The following is a 20,991-nucleotide window of genomic DNA, read 5'->3' as shown; positions in this document are numbered from 1 at the left end:
AGAAAACCAAACCTTTCCAAATTATTCAACTTAGTACATGCATTAATATAGATCCATTGAGTGTAGGTCATCTAGAACATGATAGCTGTTGAAAATAGGTGATTTAGGCATGCTCTGGCATCCTACAGCTATGTAGGAATGAATCTGGTGGTTCAATGCACCTTCTAAAGTACTGGGAACTCGAGTATAACACAAGTAATCTCATGTTCAGAGCACAGAATTCTTTTAATGTGTGTTTTAAATAAAGGGCATTGCAAGGAAAATGTGTGCTCTGTCTGCTTGCTGTGACTAGGAATATTTAGCAGCTCTACTAATGTCTCATAATCTAATCATTAGTAATTTAAACTTTTAAAAAAGTGGGTAGATGTAGAAAGAGGCATTGTTGAAGTACAAAGGTTTCCTTTAAAGTGTTTGGTACTGATCAAACCCATTCTTCCTCATAGCACCAGGAAAGTTGATGGCCAATCTAGACTAATCTTAGCCAAGGAAAACTTTTGTCACTCTTCTTATTTGTGAGCAAGGAAAGGCTAATAATAGTGGAGACTCATCAAACAATGGTGCATCATCCTGCAGAGGAGAAAGGAGGTGAAATAGGGCAAAATGGGAAGGTTGTTGAAGAAGGAGGAAGATTTAACTATTGAAATTTGTTTTATATACGTGATGAAGTTGTTGTTTATTGAAAAGTTTTATTTATGGCAGAATTCCACAGTAGTTAGGAGGGTCATTAAACAGGGCATTTCTTGATAGAGAACCTTGTAGCGAAGTGCATGACTAGTTTGGGGTTCTATTTAAACGTGGATTCAGTCATTTCAGAAGGACCTTAATGGAACTTTACCTTTCCCTTTAGAGGATGGATCAAGTGCAGAATTCCTGTTCAGCAGAAGCTGGCTGAACTTGTGCCTTTCATCAAGTCTGTCACTTCTATGGATTTTCTTATGTCAGAGAGCTGTGCATTCCTATTCACTTAATTAAAGCAAATTATGTACTTTTGATGTCCACTTCATAGTCTTCTGCTTAAAAAACCAACAATATACCTCTCCTGGATTTATCTAGTTACTTTTGCTAAGTTATGGATTGTTTTGCATGGAATTTCCCTGGTTTTCTCCCAGAAGTTAGGATGGCAGTTATCCATCCTAGCTTTGCCTTGTCAAGCCACTGTTTCCTAATTAAGGATTCTACCACAGATAATTCTCTGGTAATTTTATGCTTTGGTCAGTAACATTTATCTTTTCATACATGTCACTCTGCAAATGTTATATGTGGACTAATACTGCTCTGTGCCAAACATTATCCAGTAAGCTAGGAACAAGCCAATCAGCACAGCCTTGTTCTTCTTATTGCTGTCCTTCCATCAGTAGGCATAATTTTTGGATCTTTAGAGAGGTATTCTAGCTTTTATTGACTTTTTTTCAAGACATGGATGCTCATGTAGGATAGTGGCCAACATTTGTGTCAAAAATTTGGAATTGTTATTTCTGGCAGTGTCGTTGAATAAGCTGAAATATAGCTTGACTACTTATCTTGCTCTTCTGAAATGACAGATTGTGTTCAAGTGGTTTTAAGAATCCATGATACCCATGGTAAGCTGGGTTATGTCAAGCTTTACTGTTGGAGAAGGAATCTGTACTCACTTGGAAACAAGTGCAGTGGCCATTCTGAATCCATACGAAATCTTTTCTGTGTTGCTTTGTAGCAATTGTAGATACATTGCATTGCACTGGTGTGTAACATCTGTGGAAGTACATTTGGCTTTTAACACTTTTGGCACTTGGTCACATAAGGCTGCTGATTTTTAAGTGATGAGATCCTAGATCAGTGTGTCTGAAAATACAGCAAGTTGCTGCCTTTGTGTATGAATATGGTACTTAGTATTTGAATTGGGATAAACAAACTGGGCTGCCAAGTCATTCAGGAAGTTACTTACACATACATTGTGTTTAGCTGCTGCCTCTTTTCCTTGCTCACTGTTTTCAGACATGCACTTGCCTGGAATCTTATCACTTTCTTCTTTTCTCTTGTATAAGAAGCACCTGATGAATATCGAGTAGTGCAAGTAATACTGGAATAAATGACAGATGAAATGGAAGATGTATTTGTCCTGAAAAATCATGACTTGGCAGTGATCTGACTCATGACTTCAAATAGTAGTAATTTAGGGGTTTTAAAACCTTTTCTTGGAAGGTCACTAGGCCTTTCTGCCTCACAGAAAAGAAATTTGGTTCCCAGTGTAAGTGTAAAAACTTTCCTTTTAATTCAACTTTAGCTTATTTCCTTTGGAGATGCTAAGAGAGGGAGGTGACTGAGTCACCAGGATCTTGAACTCCTGCTGAAATGAAGGACTGTACCTGTGTTTTGACTAAGTGGTGTCTGTGTGTCTTCTTAGCACCACTGTGTAAATAAAAAAGGCAGATGGCAGGAGAGGGAGGAAAGAGGTATTTGCTGCTCCTGGTTTCTAAAATGGAGAACAGCAAAACATTTCTGTTTTGTTTAAATTCACATAGGGAATCTCTGGCAGAGCTGGATGTTGAAGCCATATCATCACTATCTATCTTCTCCTTTCACTGTGAAGCTGATTTTCAGATAATGATCCTGCTTCCAAGACAAATTTTTCAGTAATGCAATTTCTGTATGTGATTCTATTTAAAAGTTTAAACTGTATTTTGGGTTTTGCTGTTCTGGTTTAGTCTGTAGTCCTTTTGCCAGCACTCTGACTACAGATGCACCGCTGAAACTCTTCAGCTGAGCCTTGGTGCTTGTTCTTACCTCCCTGAAGTGAGTCTTACTGTTGGTACTTGTTTTTCTTCACCTGTGTTAAAATAGTTTAAGATTAAACATTATTTAGGTTTGAAATCTGTTTATAAGTTAAAGAGAGGCAGATACTGAGATTGCCAGTTCTGATTAGCAAAACCTCATGAATTTGGGCATAATGGATGAAGTGATGGAAGAGACTGAAGGACCATGGAGAGCTACCATGTACTGGGAAGGCAAATTGTTGCCTCACCTCATAGGGCAAGCCAGAGCTCCAAGCATTAGGTCATTGCTTGAAAAACCCCCACCTTTCACACAGCAGTAGGCAGCAGTAATTGTAATTGCCTGGACTCAAAAACTGCAAGTGAAACAGGTGCTCAGGCAATTCATGTCAGCTGATGTGAGTCAGGGTGATAAGACTGGACCTTGTAATTAGAGCTGAATTGTACAACATCCTGTAAAGAAAGGAGGAGAGTCAGAAGCTGCTCTAGTAAACTTCTCAGGAAGCTCCAAACACTTCAGCCATTTGTTGACCATAAATATGTGTCTTTGCTTCTAAAAGGGTGAGTGGGTTTTTCTATAAACTGTGTTTTCAGGATGGGTCTGCTTAGTAATACACAAAAGAAGAGTTCATTGCTCTGCCAGGCCTAAATGAAAGCATAAATGCTCATCATAGTATTACTGTGTTTTGCTGTGTAAATGAATTATGGAGATGATTTTTAGTGGATATTTTTATGGAATTTACTAGTAAGCTCTGCAGCATTAGGAGAATCTATCTGAATTCTTTGGGATCACTGGATCACCCAGACTGACCTCAGCATGTGCTTGCCTGCATAGGGGAAGTGGAGGTTTGGGCTCTGAAGAGCCCATGGTTTTAACAAGCAGTGCAGTGCTGTGCTTTCAGAGCCTGACTTGTTTAATTCCTGGTAACCTTTGTGCTCTTATTCCTAAGTTTTGTCATTCTGTGTTAATGGTTAATTAACATTGATGCATTGATTACAAGAATGCTTTGCATTCCTTTGTATGTATACACAAAAATAGGTGTTTATTTAATATTTAACTACCACATTACTTATTTAATTAAATGCAATAGTTTTTTGCTGGAGCATGAGATAAAAATCAAAATGCAATTAAAATGTTCATAATATTAAGAGTATGTCCCTCTAAAGATGGGATTGCTGAGGCTTCCAGGCAAAGGTATTGGGTGGTCTGCTGTTGGTTTGGAATACTTAAGTGTTCTGGTTTAGATCAGAAAGGTGTTAAGGTGCTTTTATAAAGCTGCATAAAGCATCATTAAACATTGTTCATGGAAGCAAATTGAAAGTCATCCTTCACGTGCCATACTTGCTGTAACTCCAGGCTGACATTTCAACGAGCTGTTTTACGTCAGCCTAACAATTGCCTGTGACAGTTTCTCCATTTGCACCAAAGAATAAACCTCTCTTGCAGCAGTCAACAGTATTAGCATGGTTTAGTTTAATGGAAGAATGGAAAAAAAAAAGCCCCAACCCCAAAGCCCAGGTAATGAAAATTATGCTAATACTTGATGCAGCTAGAAGATATAATCCAGATGTAATTATATATGAAGTGAGAAAGTAAGTTTGGGATTGTTGGAAACATTAAATACCTGAACTCTGATCCCAATGAAGTGAATTACTGCTGTTAATTATAAATAACTATATGATTATAATAATAATTATAAATAACTGTAGGGGAACAGTTTAGCCAATATTTAATACTCTAATTTAAGGAAATTAAGTGGGATCAGTGACTCCCCAGTTATACAGATAAAAAGAGGCAAACCTGGAACAGTTTTGGAAGTTTCTTTCTCAGATGCTTCTTTCAATATACAAAATTAGGAGTAAATTCCATCCACATGCAACGTAGTATGAACATGTAATTTATGGAAATCTTTTACAATTAGAAGGTAAAAAAATCTTCGTAAAAGAGGAAAGCATCAGTGTTGCTCTGTAACACTTCACTTTTGGAATATTTAATATTCTTGAGTATATGACTGATATTGTGTAGGTGACAATGTCTAGCTTGCAGAATGATCTAAACAAAATTCCCAATGGCTGTTTCATTTCAGTATTTACCATATTTTGTCCTGGTATATAATCTGTAGTGTGAAGCAGCAGAGAGGAAAGCTTCTATAAACAAGTCTCATTCACCCTACAAAAATACTGCCATGACAAGCAAATAATTTATGACAAAGTAATGTCTGGGCAGTTTAATTAGAAAACACCTCAGAACAGGAATTTCCTTGTTCTCTGTGTTTGTCCATTTCCTTTAAAGTTGTATTTCTCTCTTTGCTTAAACTGATTAGAAATTTCAAGTAAAAGGTGAGCTTACTGATCTCTTGCCAAGGTTTTACCTGTTTGTCTTCACAACTACAGTTTGCTCTCCTGTTGCCATTGAAATTGGTATAAAATATATGTGTGTGTTCATTCTGGCACTTCAGAGTAGAATCTTTAATCTGGGGCACACATCTCTGAAGAGAATTTCTATTAGGAACAAATAAACTCATACAATCTAATATTTCAATTGTATTTAATTGAATCCTCATGTTTTCTTTGGTGTGATTTTTGGTTTTTTACAGTGTTTTTATCTTTATCAGTGTGATTTTTAATATAGGCCAGGATCTTGTGACCTCTTGTACTCAGTATTAAAGCTTATTCTACTTTTAGTTGAGACTAGTCTTAAGTATTTCAGATGTTATTCTTCTTTATCTGTTCCATCTTCTACTATTTCCCATTATTTGGCAGTTGAGAGGGACAATTACAGCACTTTTTTGAGGTGCATTTTTCCTTTGGAAAACCAGTGGGAATGCTAGTGAGGTAAAGGTTTAAACTGAAATCTTACTGAAAGCTTCCAGGCTATTGTTAATCTTCTAGCAGAGATAGCTCATCTCTCAGTACAAGTTATGTATATCTTCATTCTGTTTGATTTTTTGTCATTAATTTATAGGAAAACCAGTCTATGTTCTTGTCTCTTCTCAGCTAAGTCCCAAGTTATTCTAAACCTTCCTTGTAGGTAGAGATGTAAATCTCAGTGGGAGTACCTGTGCTCAGATGTTGCTGTATCCCACATTCCCAATCCTACTGTATTTCTATCCTCTGATTATTCAGTGTAGTTTTTTAAGGCCTTACAATAAAGCAGTGAGGTAGGTAATAAAAAAGTATTGTTTCTTTTAGTTTTCTGGTCTTTTGTTTTTTTTTTTTTTTTTTTTTTTTAATTCTTCCTTAACCTAATTTTTCTGCCTGCAGTAACAATTTGCTTTTAATTCTTCCCTGTGTGTGGTGGGGTTTTTTTGTTTCTTTCCTTCATTTTCATATTTTATGAAGGTTTTTTTTATCAAGTAGTTTTACTTCTAAAAGGAGATAAGTTCATCTGGATATACCTGAAAAACCAGGAAATTATATGTCTATTATATTTACCAAAAAAGCGTTTGTGTCATCCCTGAATCTCTCAAATACTTTTTCAGTATATAAATGGCTATTTAGACTGCTTTCTTCCAGATACTGTAGTTTCCATTTCTTCCAGATAGAAGAGTTAATAACTGTGTTCTCTTGTTAACATAAAGCAAAGGCAACTTCATTGAACCAGTGGAACAGTGCAAGCCAGGAGGGAGTCAGTTCTTGCATACTAAATGGAAAAAGATTGATATACATGTCTTAGGAAGTTTGCAATGACAGGTTTATCTATGTTAATAGTTTGTACAATCCTCCTGTTCCCATAAGTTATGCTGCCTTTTTTATATGATTATGTGTTCTTTTTCCCCACCCTATTTTAGCAGTGAATCAAAATAACCTAGAGGAAGGAGTCTATTACTTCTGGAAATTTGAAAAGTATGGAGTGAATGAGGTGAAGTCTTGCAGAAAGGGAGGACGTGGTTTTTTGATTAAGACGGATTGCTGTTTGGAAAGTTGGACTCCATCTTTATTTTCCCACACAATGACTCTAACAAAGTCACTTGAATATTTTCATAGGTGATCACTCATTGTCTGTTTCTTGGAGGATTTACTCTGAGACCTCTGGTTCAGATTTTCTAAAGTATTAGTGAAAGTACCTGGCATTCTCAGATGTCACTGAGGGCAGAGGCTTGCTTGCATCATTCATTCTATTCAGCTCAAGAGATAACCTGAAAAAAAAATCTTTCCATTAAAAACAATGTCATTCACTTATTGGGGACAAAAGTTTGCATTCAATTAGTTGATTTCTCCGGTTTCTGATGGCCCTTATTTTTTTTCCTCTAGAAATCATTGTGTCTGGACCCTGCTTTGCTCATTTGCAGTGCTTGCCTCCTACCCAGTCTTCAAGCTGGCCCCAGTCTCATCTCCAAGTCAGAGTGCTTTTTTAGTTTTCCCCTCACCCCCATTTTCCTTCCCCTGAACTCTCTGTCCCTTTCCCAGTCACTGTGGCAGCATTTTGTATCCCATTTAGTCATACATTTTCTCACCCACTACTCATTTTCTCAATATTCCCCCCGAATCCCCTAATTTTCCATTTTCCCTCCACTAATCCTGCAAATTTTCCTTTCTTTCCCAGCTAGTCCCAACTAATACCACATGCTTCCTCCCCACATTGCATAATGCATATTCTGCCTGTTAGCTCTCTTCCCATCCTGCTGAAGTCACAGATGATGAGATTACTGAGAGCACGGGGGAGAAACTTTTCTGGTTTTGGTTATAATACTCAACCCAGCCCAAGGATACAGTACCTGAAAGCAGCTATTACAGCAAAAGGTTGACTTTGCCCTGCAGCTTCACACCAGATCATGTTCAGGATTGTTCTGTGGGGTTTGCATTTTTAGGCTTGGCCAAAATTGAGCAGACTTTCATAAATGGTTCTATGTACATCTCCTACTCTCTCTCTGTTCCCATCTAATTTCAGAATCTCTAAAGCATTTGAGTGCTAAAAGTTTCCAAATAAAAGATTGTGAGAGCATTTCTCTGAAATGGCTGAATAGTTTTGGCTGGAGTTTTCAAAAATAAATTCAGCCTGAGGCAGACAGCTGGTATGGGAAATTTCAGCTAACAGAGTTGCAATTTGGCTAAGTTTTGAGAAACTCGGAAGAGATTTGTGAGGGAGTGAACCCTGGGTAATGTTTCACATTTTACCAAATGGCATCTTCTGGGCAGTGTGCTTTGTCACTTTGTGTAGACCTTCCCACTTGGTATAAAATTAATTCTCTACAGAAACTAGCTAAGCTTCAGTATATTAGAATAGCTATTTTTATTTGGAGTTTATAGATTCAGAGTTTTTAACATAATTTATTTGCTTCCCCAGTCTAGTTGAAGTATCTTTCGGTATAGGTCTAGCCTGCCAAGGGTATTTGTACTGCAAATATCTCTGTTCTTTTATCCTTTTTCATAGCTTGCAGGGGGAATTTGTTGTGGAGTAGCAGTGTCCCAGGGTGAGCTCTGAGAGGGTTTAACCTAGCACTGTCTGCAGGCCCCTGCTGTGAATCTTCCCCAGCCTGCAGTCTGTATGGTAATAAAAGGAGCAGAGTAACTCCTCCTGCCCAGTTCTCCTGAACTGCTCCTGTGAGCCAGGCTCATTCACACTCTTGTTTTTCAAGCTCTGGCATTATTAAACTTTGCTTCTTTCTCTCCCCCTTCCCCTTAGATTTGCACTGCGTTTCAACCCAGGCACACTTTCATTACTGCAGGCCTTTTTTTGGGCTCTTTGGGCACACTGATTCCTGGTGTGAGGCTGTAACATGCCCAGTCTATTAAAAAGTGTTCAAAAGCCAGTATTTTCTGTCATGCAAGCTTCTCTTTGCTAGATAGACCTTTCAAACATCTTTACTGTCTCAAAGTACTGGCCTTCAAATACCAGGGCACATCTGGGCTACCAGGAGTTTCTAATCTCCACCTCCTAAACGCAAAAGCTCTGCTGAGGGCAAGAAAGTACTTGACAAAGACAATTTGGGTCATATGGAGCCTTTTTGTACTCTGGTGGTCCTGAGGCACTCAACCCAAAATAAGAGCAGCCAAAGGAAAAAACAACCTAAGCCAAAGGAAAAACCAACCCAAGCCAGTCTGTTCATCCTGGTAGATAATTAAGGCATACAAAGTCTTTGCCCACAGAATTCATGGTAGCTCCTATTACCATCAGGGTGGGTGAATTGGGGTAGAAAGGAGTGCTGCTACTCAAGACAAATCCATTCTCTGAATGTAATTCCTTGTTTCACACACCTGTTCAAAAGCAGCCTGCTAAAAACTGAGCACTGTCAAATGAACTGATTAAAATCATGAATGCTGTGGAGTGAGTAGAGATTGATTTGATTCCCCCTCCCTGTGTCTTTTCAGTACATAAATGAGAGGATATCAGGTTATGTCAGCAGAAGTTCAAAATAAATAAAAGTATATTGTTCTTAAAGCTGTATTTAAGCTGTGTGGCTTAAATCTGGCTGAAGCAGGTTGGAGACATTTTAAGCTTCTTCATAGTTTCTAGACAGGACTGAACAAATTCATGGAAGAAGAATCCTTTGAAGATTATGAAATCCAAAAGAAAGGCCATAAATTGTTAGAGATTTCTGGAGTACTGTGTGAAATACCATTACATGCTTGTCCTCTTACACCGTTCCCTTGGGAATTGCTTGCTGGCATTGGAATACCCCAGTGCCTTTCTAGGAGCAGGATGGTGTCAAGTCCTAACAAGAACAAACAACTTTTGCTTGGAAAAGGATAAGGGAAACAAGAATTTGGAGAAACAAAGTGACTACAGGGAACAACAAATGTGGGAAAAGGAATGTGTGTGTGTTAGGTTCAAAGGTGAAGATTTTTCTCTGCTGTTCAGAGTAGCCTCCATAGCACTAGAAAGTGCTTGAAAATATCAAATAACCCAGTGGATACTTCCCTGGGCTCCTGTCAGGGATAGGTTGTTGAATCAAATGGACCTTATGGATTTATTTCTTGCTGCCATTTGTACATTTTTCAGTTATTAAGTCCTTCAGCATTTTGCTGTTGGCAAAACTTGTGTAGAATGTAAGGCCAACTGAGAGTAGAAACATTATGATTTGATAATTAAATATTGCGTTTCAGTAACACCAAAAAGCAAAATTTTGAGGAGGAGTATGTTTAAGAAAGGAGGAGGGAAAAGACCCTAACTGTTTTCTCATCACAGTACACTGAGAAAATGTTTAGACTGATACATAACCTCCGTAGTGTTATGTACTATAAAATTGGCAAGAGCTTAGTTCTTAGTCTGAATGCTAGGCCTGTTTTGAAATTTAAATAATAAACAATTTATATATGTATATATTTTAGCTTAAAATCACATCTTGTCGGATTTGGCTGTTAATAAAAGCTTATGGTGGAATCAGCACTCTGTCCATCCAGTGAAAATATGAACAGGACCACACAAAACGCTTCCACTGTGTCATTCCTTTTACTGCTGTTCCTCTAAAATAAACTCCTTGCCACAGAACTTGTCATTTCCAGCTTCTCAAAAATATCAAGTACTGTGGGTTCTAAAGCTTTTCCACTTCTAGCTCTGGTATCTACTTGATTGTGTTTGCAGAAAATCTTTTTGTATTCCTCCCTGCCATTCCTTTTCAAACAGATGCAGAACTGGATCTTAGCTATACTCTATTAGAGGCAGTTTTTGGTCAGCACTGCTTACAAGTAAACCTAGGCCAGTCAGAGTGTGTCATATTCATCTTGGTTCCTGCCATCACAGATTTCAGAAAGAAAGTGCTTTAGCTCCTAATGTATGTGTTCTTTTGTCCATGTCTACTTTAGAATTTATTGAGATGATAAACTCTTTTTTAATTGTTATCTACTTCTCATTAGAGTATGCTTTTGTTTTTCTCCTGGATTTCATAGCTTATTGAGCTCCACTGAAGTTAAGAAGAAAAAGAATTTATGGGCATTTGTGAGACTGGATTATTAGCTCATCTTGCTTGTATGCTTGTGTTATCACCTATAATGTTGTCTTGCGTCTTTATTAGGTCTGCTGAACTTTCTTAGATCAGAAGAACCATGTGTTCATTCTTATTCAACTTCACTGATTCAGAACTATTTTTGTCTCATCTGACAATGGGATTTTCCTCTGTTTTTTGCAAAGCATGATAATAATTCTTTAATATGTGTGTGTGTGAATTCTTTAATTCTTTTCACTTCCTGAACTTTTTCTAATTTACTTTTCTGAAGGCACATGCATAACTAGGATTTGTTTAAAAATCAGAGGAACCTGTTTACCAGAGAGATATTTTGGTGTTTCCTCTTCATATGTGCAGATGAAAATTCATAAAATTTATTTGAATGTCATCTTAAAACTGAAATCATAGTGATACCTTCAAATCATTAATGCCCAGCTTGTAGTGAATTGGGACTCTGGAGATTTAAAATGAGTTGTTGCCATACGAATTTATTATTCAGTACCGCCAACTTTACTGGTTCCTTTGGCATTGTATCACCTGATAGACTCTATCACCACATAGAATTATTAAGGTGCTCTCCCTAATACTCAACTACAGTGTTATGATGCAGTGGTGTTCTCATAAATGATAAGAATACATCAGATTAGTGCCCTAATAGGGCTCTAATTCTGTTCTGGCAACAAACAACAGTAAAACATGACAGGTGCTGTAAACATCCTTAGCAGGTTTTGTTTTAAGCATGATAGCACATTTTAGTTTGCAAATCAACTTCACCTCTTAAAATCCTGGGCTCAAATAACAGCACTCACTTGCTCATACAATTGATGAATATTTAAAACATTTTGCTGTGTTTTTCTGTGCAGTTAGTTTCCAACACCTTCTCTTATTTTACAGGGGTGTGGATAATCTGCATTTGCATGCACTGGCAGCAGTGTTCCCAAGCTGGCAGGCAGGGAATGCTAACTCACAGGGCTGTGCTTGAATGCATCACTTCTGCTGTGCTCTTCCCCTGCCCTGTGCCAGCAGCTGAGAGAGCTGTGAGTTTTCCCTACACTCAACATCTTTTTGGCTCATTGTCAGTCAAGCCATGCCAACTGCACCAGCCAGTACAAGCATATAGGAAAATAAATTTGTCATAGGAAAAGTACAGAAAAATTATTATTTTTCATGCAAGACTACAGTAAAGGCACTGTTAGGCTATACTTTGCTAACGAGAGAAAAATAACTTTGAAAATCAGGGGGTTTTGTCAATGACAGTGTGCTTGAGGACACTTCCACTCCAAGGGTTAGGACCAAAACTTGGGTTTTTTTAAAACTGCTACAACATTAACATTTTCTTAACTCTATGAGTGGATGAGACAGCATGATACCATTGTGCTTTATCATTCTCAAAAAATTCAGTTGAATAATAGTAAAGGGATATGCTGGCTGACACACAGGAAGGTACAAGAGATGTGTGTAGTGAAAATTGTTTGATGATGAGCAGCACTTCCTACAGTGGTTTATTCATTAAAACTCCAAACACAGTGGTTTTTTATGTTATTTATAATGTAATATAAAATAATAGCAAGTTGAAATAGTTGTTGAAATACCTTTGTGACTGGTGAAGAAACTCAGCAGACCTTTAGTTTTTCATCTTCCCTAAACACACACATTTCCTCTTATTATAGGGAGACAAAATCAGACTCCTGTTTTTGTAGCACTTTGCTTCTAATCACAAATTACAACTTTGGTATTTGTGTGATTATTTTGTGTCTAATTCTTCCAAAGAACTTTGCAGGACCATGCAGAAGGCATTGTGATACTGAATGCTTCAGCTTATGCTTAAAACGGCTTAGTCTTGGCACACTAATCTAAATAATGACAGTTTGCATTTTTTGTTTCTCATATATGTTTAACAGAATCAATCTCCTAAAAGTCAGTAGTGCAACTAAAATTAACATTGAATAAAACACACAATATTTGTCAAAGCTGTCTCAAAGGACTGTTGCAAGTGCATCAATTATTTAACTTAAGGACTAAGATCAAGCTCATTAATCTCTACTTAATATATTGTATTGACATATCAGAGACCTAATTTTGCTCAAGGCTTATTCCATGCGTCAGAGGTGGCTATTGAGTATAAAATTCTTTTTATTGCTCTGGAAATAACTATTACATGTCATAAAATGGTGTCAGATTTTCTGAAGTCAAAATGTTCAGAGAGTATAAAACATGCAGAAAGTTACAGGTGCTTAGTTTTGACATTTATGGACAATCAAAACTGATGTACAGTCAAAATTTGAAGAAACAAATCTGTAGCAAAACCTGAGTCTGTATTTTTCATCCTGCTGAGGAGCTTTTCAGTATCAAGAGCACTTAGGAGTAGGAGTTTTCATGGGGAAAAAATATTCCCTGTGTGGCAGAAAGCTAACAAATGATGCCTTCTCTTATACCTGCTATATCCCAGATCTCAAGGTACAAGGTGAGGCAGGGACTATGATAGCAAACTCCAAGTAAGACAAGAGATTGATGCTGGCAAATTGCACTAAATCAACTCCTCTCCTGACATGAAATGCTGAATCTGTTGTAATCTAGTGACAGAAAAGGAGTAAGTCACCCATTGTTCTGTTAGTTAGCATATATGGAGCTTATAACTTAAAGTTATTTATGGGAAATAAGAATCTGAGAGAAAAATAAAAGATCTGCAATACAAAAATATAATTAGTGATAAAAGCAATATTGACATATTTAACATAAATACTTAAATGTTTATACTCTGAAGGCCCAGCCATTGCCAGTCTAGTTTATGACAGTTTGTCTTGAAGAGAGGGGACAATGCTCTTTTGCCTCCAGAAGATGGGGAAAAGCTGAGTTTCTATTAATGTCACATTGATTTTGTTCAATTGATCAGAGATGCTTTTTAGGTGTTTTTGTGCATGGGAGGTGAACCTAAGAACTCCAGAAAAATGCTCTGTTTTGCTACATTTTTGATGGCCCTTCAGGCACTTTAGTTGAAGCTTTCTCTTCCCCTGTGATAATTTAAAGCTTGGCAGAAATGTTGTATGAAGTAGGTGTAACAATAAGGATAAATTTCTCCATCTTTTGGGATGGACTTTAGCTGTGCAAAATTCCAAGAGATACCTGTACCAGAAAACTTGCAGTGGTCTTTCCCTGGGCTCCTCTGAGTCCTGAGCAGCCCCAGGAATTTCATGTATTCCTGTATCTATGTCAGCTCTGGCCTAGGTCACAAAGTCAACTTTTAAAGGCTTAAATAAAAGCCATCTTTCATTTCTTAATACAGGTTTTAAATCTCCTAATGCCCACTCTGTTATCTGACTGTGCCAGAAAACCATAGGACCTGTGTTTTCACTGCTTCATTTCCTCTGGCTATCTATGGAATCACCCACATCTGATTTTAATTTGCAGTTATGAGTCACTGGTGTGTGTGTTTATGAACCAGCAGAGGAAAATACTCTGGTCTGGTTGTTTGGGCACGTCTCTAGGAATTAGGAAAAATTGTGTTCTTTTCCCTCTGCTGGCCTGATGAACATTCCCTTCAAGTGGATCAGCTTAATATGAAAAATCAATAAAATGTTTTCCTCTTTTTAATTTCCTTCATTCTTGCATCCTTTCTGAAGATGTGGGTTGAAACCACTGGATCAGAAAGGCTGGTGAGCTCTGGCCCTGCACATGGGTGGGTGAGGGAGAGGGAATTCCTCTTTCCTCCATAGTGCAGAGGGAGGTGTTTAGGTGCACATCTACACCACCATCTCAGAGTCTGGGCTGGCTGTGTCTGCACCCCAGTCCTGAGGTATCCCTGCTGGAAATCACAGCACACACACTGCTGGTGTAGGTTTACTGGCTGCAATTCTATTTGTGTTGTAATTCCATTTGTGTTGTGTTGACATACTCCAGTTGTAAAGCAAATCCATCTCCAAGACATTTGCTGTAGATGAGTCTTACATGGCTCTGTACTCAACTTGTTCCCTTTGAGGACTCTTTCCTGGAGTCTCTCACCAAACACTGCCAAGGCAGCTGAGCCAGTCTGGAACTCTGGTTTCCACTGGCTGGCAAAACAGCAAACCTTTGGGAGCTGTTTCAGGGAATACCTTCTGTGATATAGTGCTGATTCTCTGTGACAACATCTTTATGTTTATTGAGACTCAAGCTCAATGTTGTTGTCTTGCAAACTCTGGGAAAGGGAGAACAAATTTGAATTTTTGGACCCTTTCTTTATTTAGAGCCATGACATTATTAAAGTGACAAGTGAGACGTCATCTATAAATGAGCAGAAGCCTAAGCACAGAAAACCCTTCTCAAGGATGGATCTTGGGGATGGTGCCCACAGCCCTCCTTGCAGGAGAAAGAAATGTTCAAAGAGAAGAAGGAAAGCCCCATTATAATGTGGCTCTGTAAAAAGTTGCACAGTGGAGTGGTAATTCCTGGACTGTGCTACTGAAATGTGTTTTAACAGAGTTCATATATTTGTGGGATTACAGTAAGTATGGCTGCTTCTCCTGAAAAGTAAACAAATACATTCCTCAACATGAAATCCCACACAAATGGTCTAAACACAAATTTGACTTTCACTTAAACTCTCCGTTTTTGGAAAGAATTCTGATTTTTCTTTTGAATTGGCGTAAACTGTTCTTGAGTAACTAACTTCAGTTTACTCCACCCTCTTTTCCTGGATTTCTCATGCTTCTAAAGGGCAATGGGAATACAGTTAGCCATTTAATCCACAACTAAGAGTTTTAAAGTATCTTGTTAGAAGAGTTTTTTGTGCAGATGGGTTTTTCTTGGACCAAATGGGCTCAATAAGCCTGTACTTACCAACTTATCATCTGTCCTGTATCTTTTATGTACAAATAGAACAAGTCTCTCAATAATTAAAAAATCCCACTTTCTTGTTGCAGGAGACCAGGCTGACTGAGATGATAAGGCTGGAGTCAGTGGGGATTTAGCCACATCACTCACCCAGAATTTGGTGTGTTGATACTTCTTAGTCTAATTGACAGGAATGAAGAAGTCAGAATGTGGACTTAGATTTTCTTCATTTATGAATGTATCTAATATGAATGACATTTGAATCATAATTGTTATTTGGACAAGTGTCTGTGGTTGCAGACTTTTCTCATGTCCACTTTCAAGACAATTGTTCCAAATCTTTAGTCAGGCCTCCTCTGACAGAGGAGCAATATTATGAATAGCTGGAGAATTTCCAGGTGTTACTTTCCTTACACACTCAGCAGGCACTAGGCCTGCTGATAAGCTGCCAGGCACTACTGTGGCATATTGGTGCAGGCATAAAAGCCAGATAGAAGTTAATTCCTCCTGTGTGTGTACCAGAGTGGCCCCTGCCTCACCTCTGCTTGAATTCCAGTAAGATTTGTGAAAACTGAGATGGTGTGGGCACACAGGCTCAGCAGCCACTAGCTGCTGTGTGAAACAGCTCCAGCTACTGCTGGCACATGGGCTGAGACTGAATACTTTGTATTTAAAACTGAATTTTCATCTCCTCCTCAGTTGTGTGATGTGCTGTTCTCTGGCAGGTCAGAATTCAGGATCTGGATGAACTGGAGTAATGAGCACTTGTTGAAAGTGTAAGACTTAGCTGGTGATGCCTCCAGAGCTCATTTTCTCCCAAGAGGGCATGTCCTCTGACATACTGTCATTAAGTCTAGAATTTCTAATGTTTCTACTGCGTGGAAAATGAAGGAAGAAAGTGATTTTAAAAAATCCAACAAACCACTTCAATAGAAATATCTAGTATTTTAAAGTTTTTTCAAGGTGTAAAATGGAATAGATTAGTATATTATTCTATGGGATACTTACTTTCCTTCCATACTCTGAAGGAATATCAGTCTCCAGATAATTTCAAAAAAATTTTTGTAGCATCCTTCCAACTGCCCAGTTCTCAAACAAGCAGACCAAAAATTAGAATTCATAATTCAATTTATTCTTATTTTTCCTCTATACTGCTGATTCACAAACAAAGTAACATTGTTACATTTCATTTGACAATCACAGTCATGAAAACTTTTTTTTTTTTGAGAGATGATAGAGATACAGGATTGACACTTTAAGTCATCATCTCTACACTTCCTTCTTATATATGCCTATAGAAGTATATTAATTTTATATGTACTAATTTAAATTTAAAAATTAAATAAAATAAAATGTTATTTATAATATAATTTAAATTAAATATTTATAATAAAATTTAAATTAAATTAAATTTATATGTACTATTTTATATGTACTAATTTAGTTATCAGTTCATACGTAGTTGAAGGAATATTAAGCTAGACTAAACTTCTCATAGTTGATGCTAGATTTACACTGTTATATCAATGGAAGAGTCTTCACTGACTGACCCAGAATTACTGTAATTTGCAGCAGCCAAGGACATCAGGTACAGCAGTCTTGCATTGTCCTGCTGCTTATTGCACATCACTGGAATAGGACTGGTTACTGAGAACAGTGATTTATTTCCTCCAAGAATACTGTAAAATAGCCTTTAAACTACATTGTGTGATTTCTACACTTAGTAAAACACAGTCTTGTAAATGGCATTTGCTTTAACAGTAAGACACTGTTATTTGAGCTTGAATTCTCTCTGTTCTTCAGTGCACAATAAAAACCATGGCTGACCAATTTTCTATATGCAGCTTGTGTTATTTAGTTTGAAAGAAAGCTGCAGCTAGTCTGTGCTCTGTATTTAGGAGTTCTGCAGTCTTAATAAGCTGCAAAATCCCTCACTTAATGGAGATTAACCCCCTTAAAGAAAAGTGCATTTTCCTTGAATATCTATGTATTTTTTTAATATGTGATGTCATTTTACTTCTCAGGGTTGGGGTTTTTTTCATTCTGGCAGTTCCACTGATGTTTCATGATTAACAAGTGCTATTTATACATTTTTCAATACTGTGCTACTGTGAAACTTTGGATTGTGCATTGCTCTAAGATGCAATTCCTTGATAAGCTGTCATAGGAAAACAAACTCAATTTTTATTGATAAATATTTGTTAATCGTATGTTAGAAAATACACAAATATCAAATGACTTATACTTTTGCACTCTTGGGAGAATGTTAAGTTAGGATTTGTTTCTACATCAGAAAAACATAGGAACAGTTCCATCAGAGGATATAGGGGGATGCATGGGTATGGGTAAATGAAGGTAGTATAGAATGTAATCTTATCCCCCAAAGAGTTGCAGCTGGACCAATTACTAAAGATCAGGAGCAGGCCTGATGTTAACAGGCCACACCTGTAGCCAATAAGAGCAGTGTTATAAAAGAGTGGATTGGTGGGATCTGCAGTCCGATGGCTGCTGCAAGGACCAGGAACAGTCAGTGCTTAGAGGAGCTGACTATGAGAAACATCGAGGAGGTACCAAACTGTGGAGATATGGAATCCTTGCACTATAACGGTAATAGAACTCTTGATATAGAAGACAACATTGATATATAAGACAACAAGAGGAACTTTACTAAAGATGCCATTTTACTTACTTGGGATATGAATAACTCACTGAGCTTGCACTGAAGGTTTTAAAAAGTCCCTTTTTCAACAGAAAGTGGAAGTCAAGGAGCAGTTAACTTCATTTTAATGATATATGAGTTTATTCATTGATAAGTAACACACCATGATTGTTGTCTATTAGGAATGTCAGCAATTCTTTGCGATAACTTGAACATACATTACTGTAGAATAATTAAGCTGTAACATTTGTGTTGTGTGTTGGCTACCCAAACTTTTAGGGCCTGCTCTGTCTCACACTGAAGCTAACACACTTCTAGACAGTAGATTCTAAATTAAGTTGTTGTGGATTGAAAATTTGGAACTATACTTCTCAATTTTTTAAAACTTTATTTAGTTTCAATATATTTCCTTTTTGGGACCATCATAATTTCATGATCTCTGCTGAATTCAGAGGATGAAGGATAACATGAATAGCCCAGAAACTTTCTTAATTCACACATGGCTAGATGTGGGACAATGGAAGTGTCATTTATGCATGCATGTTTCTTATTTCTCTTTCTCCATAAGCATTCATCACAACTACTTTCTGATACTGAGCTATAGAACATGCATCTATATCCATATTTAAAGTTTTCAGTTCAAAAATTGCATGGACCCTAGAACGTATCTAAGTCATCACTGGCATTCCAGATTTTTTCATGTCAGCAAAGGTAATTTAAAGCCTTTGTTTTGTACACATAGCCTTCCTTTTGGACAGAAGCCTAATTTGGAACTGCAGGACTGCTGAGAGACAGTCATAAAATACTGACACAAAGCACTCTCTTAGCAGCCATACCAAGAGATGGTTAGGAAAGATAGCAACAGTAGTGCTGAGCTTTTGTACTCCCAAACCAGCTCAGTGGTTCCTGAATGCCCTTATAAACTATGACTAGTCCTGAACTATTTTAAATTCTTGTGGGAACCATGCTGGCAGTGATCTGCCTGAAGGATTAAGCAGAGATAACACATTCCCTACGGAGTCCAGCTAGGCTAGCTCCCAAAACTGTAAGACCAGGAGCTTGTTTTATGAGGTCTTATAGGGTAATGTTGATCTTTCAAAACCACTGGAGGAGAATTTGAGCTTTACCAATCACAGACATTGAAAAGTCTTGAGTCAGAAGTCCAAAAGTAGGTTGGGTAGTGAATGCCTCTCCTGCTTAAACACTGTTGCACCCACCACTCTGTGGTGTCATGGAGGCATTACAACCCTAATATCCCCTATAGATTGCTTTCCCCAAAGCCAAGTGGGTTCTGTGCTTCACTGAACAGCTTTCCATTAGCCTGTATGGGATTGCACAATATGGGATTTGAGAGGAAGAGTCTCATAGGAGAGCTAAGCTGGTTTAGTCAGATAAGCTGATAAAGCTGGAGCTCTTTCAAGGTCTCTCCCAAAATATTAAAAAGTTCAAAACTTCTCCAATCCATGATCACAGCGTGATTTTATGGTAGGTTGGTAAACAAGAGACACTGTGTAAATTTACCCTTTGATATATAATTCAAATAATATATGGGAGAGATGTAGGTAAGTTATTTAGAGTTTAACTGACTTTGGCAGCTTTTTTTGAAATATGTTTTATCTCATGATAGCTCTGAAAAATGTTTTTAAAACTGGGAAGAGATTGTTGTGTTTGACTTGTTCTTTGGGAACAATTTAACAGCCTAGAAATCATCATTATAAGTAGAATTTTTTCCCACTTATTCATTCCTTTATCCTGTGTTGGAATATTCTTACTAATGACCAGAGAAAGATGAAGCATATAATGCTACTTATAGTGGTTTTACTGCTAGCAGTTTGGGTTATAGATGCTGTTGGTCTGCACCTTTATATGTGAAAATGTGATTTTTAAGTTAGAAAATAAAAGCTGAAAAGAAACAAGCTAACAACAAAGTGGATGGAAGTTTTCAGTATTCTAAGATAATATCTGTTCACATAAACCACCAGGCTACAAAGGATTTCAGCATTTTACAAAGCTTCTGCTCAGCTTCCAGCTGGCAAAAAGAATGCTATTTTCAATAGTAGGAAAGGTGGTGGTTATGCTGTTTTGCATTGCAGAGTGTTCTTATCCCATGTTGTGTCATGTCTCAGAGTAGGTCAGTACAAAATCAAGAATGAAAGAAATGAAACTTTGAAGATATTTGTTTTTTCCAGCTCAGTAACTTAATATTTCATCAAGGGTCTTTGGGGAGCTGATCTGAATATGTTGCAGTGAAGAGAGCAGCCAGGGAGGAACTCTAATGAGAACTCAGTATACATTCCTGACTGCCTTCAAACAATTTGGCGGCCATAATTTTTTAAAACATTCCAAGCACTCATCTCTCATTGTCTTTTGTGGTTTGGATGGAGTATTGTTGATTGTTGGACTGGTTTTGAGGTAGTCCCCTGAGTGAAATTGTGGATCCTACCTCACACATTATCATCTGCATTTGCATATAATTGAGACATAAGCTCTCTGGCAATCTGCAAAAGGAATGCTGTAGAGCTCTTGTTAAATTTTCTAAGAACAAACACAATAGGAATGCCAGCCTAGGAAGTAGGTCAAGAATTTGTCCACAGAATATTCTTTATTAAATCCAGTGAAATCCTCTGGAGGTTGTTAGATATGAGTTAAAGGAAAGACCTGTATCCAAGACCTCCTTACTATGGGGATTAAGATGAAATGAGATTTGGATCTCCTCTGCCTCTACACTTGTTTGTTTTAAACTAAAATAATTCCAGATTTTTTCAGTTTTTATTTTCAACTTTTTTTTTAAATTTAATTATTTTCAAAAACCCAGGGTGTCCTTTTTGTAAATAACATCCATGCAGAAGAATGCTTGAGTGTGTTTTGGGGGTTGGAGAGAGTGAGA

At 37.5% G+C, this 20,991-nt stretch overlaps 1 protein-coding gene across 2 annotated transcripts in view; it reads left to right on the top strand.

The window, feature by feature from the left end:
- The window catches only part of ANAPC10 (anaphase promoting complex subunit 10), a 143,649-nt gene that overhangs the window by 33,281 nt on the left and 89,377 nt on the right, over nt 1-20,991 (top strand). The window lies entirely within an intron of this gene.

This window comes from Melozone crissalis, unplaced genomic scaffold (genome assembly GCF_028551555.1).
Source record: "Melozone crissalis strain CALT ecotype California unplaced genomic scaffold, PUWL_Pcris_2 ptg000006l_1, whole genome shotgun sequence".
Lineage (NCBI taxonomy): Eukaryota > Metazoa > Chordata > Aves > Passeriformes > Passerellidae > Melozone > Melozone crissalis.
The sequence above is the reverse complement of the archived record's forward strand: the minus strand, read 5'-3'. Positions and strand labels throughout refer to the sequence as shown.